Here is a 4,989-nt window from a genome sequence, read left to right as displayed (position 1 = left end):
ACTGTGGGAAGCATTGGGGTCAACATGGGCAGCATCCCTGTGGAACGCTTTCGACCTTGTAGAGTCCATCCCGACGAATTGAGGCTGTTCTGAGGGCTAAAGGGAGGCCCTCAGAACCTTTTATACAAAATAATTAGGACAAGTAACTTTTTGAACATTACATTTGAAGAGAATCTTTGGACAGTAACATGGTTTACAGCAGTAAATAAAACACCATAAAACTTCATTGTGTTTTAACTTTTATCTTCATGTTCAATTCATACAGTATATTCCTCACAACACCAAATATAAATTTTAAATTATACAAAAAAAAAGGTTTACTCCTTAGACAACAATTTAACACCATTAATCATCACAAAAATTAGACAACCAAATGCCTTTCTGCAACAGCATACACCGTAAATAGCATTTAAAATAACATGAATTCTATATATTTTTTTCTCTCCAAAAGTTAAGGTGCATTACAGTGTTAATATCCAGTATCCTCTCTGAGCAATTCCAGTTCAATCTTGATGTTATTAGGGAGGTGGGGGCGGGGTTAGTCTCATAGGCTCCACCCTTGGGGGTCTCAGGAGGCTAGGGGAGGAGATGACGACTGACAGCGGTGATGGAGGACCAGAATCCTTTGGGGTCGCTGCTTTAGGCCTCTTCTCTTCTGGCTCCTCTTTATCATCCTCTTCATCCTCCTCATCCTCTGTTTCAGCTTCCTCTTCCTCACTCTCCTCCTCCTCTTCTTCTTCCTCCTCTTCCTTTTCATAGTCTTCATTTTCTTTCTTGTTCTCGTCATCCTTCTCCTCTGCTTCGCTGTTGCTTTCTGTCACGCATTCTTCCTCACTCTTTTCGGCATCATCATCGTCATCCTGTTTAGACATAAGGTGTAAATCTCTCATTAATCTGACTCAGACACATGGCCATGTTCTCTTTTAACTGTATTATGTCTYAAGTTAGACCTAGACGGTCCTAACTGGTTCTCCATTATACCAGAAAGTGATCATTATTGAATAATTAAGCTTCTTCATTGGTCAAACGTAATTTAAGGTTATCCATAKAGATCTGAGAGCAGCAAGCTAGCTGAGTTCAGACTCTCTCCTGATCACTGACCTGTTTGGGGCTGCTGGCTTCCCCTCTCTCATCCTCCAGTATCCTCTTGGTCTCCTTCTCCCAGTACTTCAACAGAGAGTCTCTACTGAAGGTGCCAGTGGGGGTCTTCTCCGTCTGGTCTCTCTGTCTCAGGCCGATGGGCACGTTGGCATCAGGGTCTATGTCTGCCAGCTCCATCTCCAGCTCTGCTAGCTCCTCTGGGCTGAGAGAAGCCAGTAGTTCATCCTCATCCACATCCTCATACTTACTCAACTCCCGACGGTAACCAAAACTGTTCATTGCTGAAGAGGTTGGCCTCTGGGCTGGGCTCCAGGTAGATGGGGCTATGRGTGCCGTACGAGTCCGATCAGGGTGGGATCTTTCTGGGATAGGTTTCCYGTCAGAGTGGAGTCTTTCTGGAGGTGTGGGTCCAGTCAAGTTCAGTCTCAGCCTGATCTGTTTGTCCTCTACTGCTTCAGTGAGAACAATACCAGTGGTGTGTGTGCAAAGGGCCTAGCTGGGGTGTCTGTGTCGGTGGTGTGTGTGTTGAGTGTGTGTGTGTGTGAGTGTGTGTCCTGTTCTCCTCTCTTCTAATCTCTCCAGCTGCTGCAGAAGCCTTAAGAGAGGGATCAGTGGAGTGCAACAAAGCGTTGGACCATGATGCACAGTGCTTTTTTTGGGAGGCGCTGCTCAGAGAGATAGACTAGAGCCACAAAAAGCATGTGAGCTCAGAGTGCAGAGCGGCCCTGGTCAGGCCTGTCAGCGGATCCCAGCAGCGGCCACATTGTTCGTGGCCAAAAAAAGCCCAACCGGGACCCAAGAGAGACAGAGAGCGAGTCATAGAGGCACATAACAACAAACAGAAACACAGCGGCCGACATACAGAGACACATAGCAACATTAAAACACGTGTTTACACACAGAGGGACATCACATCACACACAGAGAAACCCACAGACATAGAAAGACATTTAGACTCAGAGACACACAGAGACACACAGAGACACACAGAGACACACAGAGACACACAGAGACACACGCCATGGTATAAATGTTGTCTCAAATAGTACACTTTTCCCTAAGTGGCTCTGTTCAATTGTAGTGCACTGCATAAGAAATACGGTGTAATTTCAGATATGCCTCTAGTAAGGACAAGAGTGGTTGTTTATTTCATAGGCAACAGAGTGAAGTAAGCCGTATTGAAATTGTCACTTCTCAAGTGTCTATCACTACTCGACATTGCTGCGAGACACCACTGGCCATCCCGTGGGATTAACTACTAAAGATAACATGGTTTCTATGGTAACATGTTTCTATGGAGCAGACTAATATAGCAATAAATGTGGAAGTAGAGCTGTATCTTTTAGTGGGCTTTCATTTAGTACAATGGTTCCTGAAATACTGGGAATGACAATAGACGATTGCGACCGTGGGCTTATTTAAAAGAGGGTTAAGTTATCATTTTAGGCTTGTCAGAGTAGAGCGGAGGAGCTTTTCTGAGAGCTGGCAGACAAGGCAGTGGGATGTTCTCTATCTCTCTCTGCTATACACTGCTGGCTTTGGGCTTTTAATCAGACCTCTTTATACATCACCACTCTGTCTGACTGAATGAACAATTGTATTTAGTTGGGGAACAAAAAACGGTCTGTTTATCTATGGAGCTTTGTAGAAGCTCTTCCGTTCTGTCAGTCTAAATCTTCTAATGAGCCTGAGTGATAATAGTCTGGCTAACACCTAACTCTCAAAGTCCTCAAAGTCAGGAATGGCTCTTTGAAGTTGTGGGCACGATGTGTCGATAATGAAGGGGACTGTGCTTTTACTGGTTGGTTCACCTCTGTGTCTGTCTCACTCAAACACCCATAGGCACAGCCACACACAGGCCCAGAGCGCCGTCCCCCTCCCATTACAACGGTTGGATTCTCCAATCCAAGCAAAGAGGCCTCAATCCCAGAGGAAAAAAACAACATTTGAGCGAACCAATCAAACCCGTCGCTCAATTTCTGAGCGAATACTGCATTAACCAACGGCTTCTTTTGCAGACTAGCGTGTCACAGCTCTCCCTGCTCTGGGTCACGTGGGTTGCGTCAGCCAGGCTAGGGTCATAACTCTCTTTGGGTAAAGGGCTTGTTGTTGTAGGTTGCTAATTCCAGATATCCAAAATGGGTTTGACGTGTGTAGATGCATGATGTGTGCATACTGTTTTAGACAATGGGCAATGATGTGGAGCCTATYATACCTTTCTGTGCATCTATTTCTATGTACAGCAGAATTGTGTGTCCACTGCATTTTTCCCTTGGGGATAATAAAGTGTATTGAATTGTGTAATGACACACAGAGAGGGGCTACTATGAGTGAGGAGGATGGAGGATGGGCTTTAGGTCAACGTGGTGTCAGGGAAATTCATATTATTCTGTATGTAAATCTGTGACACTCCGTTTAGTATGATGTGCTATGTAACATTAGGTTACAGACCATTATGAATGGAGCAGCGGTCGTACAAATCTTACAAATTAGAGGACGTATAGTGTCATCCCACTGGGCACACAATGTCATTTCAGCGTGGATAATTGGGTAATATTTGGTTGAGGCGTTGATCAATGAGATTACAATTTATATTCACCCAATCAAAAAGACAGCCAAAGTCTCCCGAGTGGCGCAGTGGTCTAAGGTACTGCATTGCAGTGCTAGCTGTGCCACTAGAGAGCCTGGTTTGAGTCCAGGCTCTGTCGCAGCCGGCAGCGACCGGGAGACCCATTGGGCGACGCACAATTGACCCAGCGTCGTCCGGGTTAGGGGAGGGTTTGGCCGGCAGGGATGTTCTTGTCCCATTGCGCTCTAGCGACTCCTGTGGTCGGCCGGGCGCAATGCACACTTACACGGTCGCCAGGTGTACGGCGTTTCCTCCTGTTTCTTTTGGGTGAGCGGGCAATGTGTCAAGAAGCAGTTATAGCCCCAGACCCATTGATCGCTCTGTTTGGTACAGTTGATGGGATTAACCAGGAGGGGAAGGCTGTGTCTCTTTGTACTTTATTAGRCAAAAGGCTCATATTGCAATTTTGGAAATTGGAGACTGTACCTACCTTTGAAATGTGGTTACGGGATTCAGGGAATGTAATACARATGGAAAAGATTCAATACAATACCTCCAATAGAAGTCCAATAGAAATATGGCAGCCGATACTGGATAAATGGTCTAGTCCCGCTTCATAACTGGGTTGATGATCTGCTGCTACTCTGTGCTGTACTCCACTCAAAATGTATTTTTGGCTGAACTACACTGCTTGTAATGACTATATGCTGTRTTCTTATACTGTACATGTACCACTGTTACGAGAATTTTGTTCTCAATSTTCTTAAACTGAACTTCAATTAAACTACTCAGTCTGCAACCCAGAGTTTGTACGATTCTGGTTGAATGAAACAGACAAGAGTCCCAGTTTACAATAGTCAGAATGTTTATTCAAAAGAGCGCTCTAAAGTCAAAAATGCAAACAGTCTTTATAACACGCACAAACAAGTTCAAATCTTAAGCTACGCCTTGCTCAGACAGTCTGTGTTTTTCCACTACACAGATACATTGTTTCTTTAATCTGCAACATGTTTCATAATCTTCTGCAAGCCTAACAGTTTCTCCCCTCCACGGGTGGAGACAGAATGTCCTGTAAGGGACACAGTAGTACAACTTGTCTGTCGATAGCTCCTCTAATCATTTGTTACTGTCACGCCCTGACCTTAGAGAGCCTTTTTATGTCTCTATTTGGTTTGGTCAGGGTGTGATTTGGGGTGGGCATTCTATGTTTTTGTTTTCTATGATTTTGTATTTCTATGTTTTGGCCGGGTATGGTTCTCAATCAGGGACAGCTYTCTATCGTTGTCTCTGATTGGGAACCATACTTYGGTAMCCCTTTC

At 44.8% G+C, this 4,989-nt stretch overlaps 1 pseudogene; it reads right to left on the bottom strand.

Annotated features, from left to right (window-relative positions):
- Window positions 1-1,674, bottom strand: part of LOC111956036 (leiomodin-2-like) — a 4,671-nt pseudogene extending 2,997 nt beyond the window's left edge.
- Window positions 1,675-4,989: the final 3,315 nt, after the last annotated feature.

Source organism: Salvelinus sp. IW2-2015, linkage group LG3, assembly GCF_002910315.2.
Source record: "Salvelinus sp. IW2-2015 linkage group LG3, ASM291031v2, whole genome shotgun sequence".
NCBI lineage: Eukaryota > Metazoa > Chordata > Actinopteri > Salmoniformes > Salmonidae > Salvelinus > Salvelinus sp. IW2-2015.
Note: the sequence above shows the minus strand (reverse complement) of the source record. Positions and strands in the feature narration are given on the sequence as shown.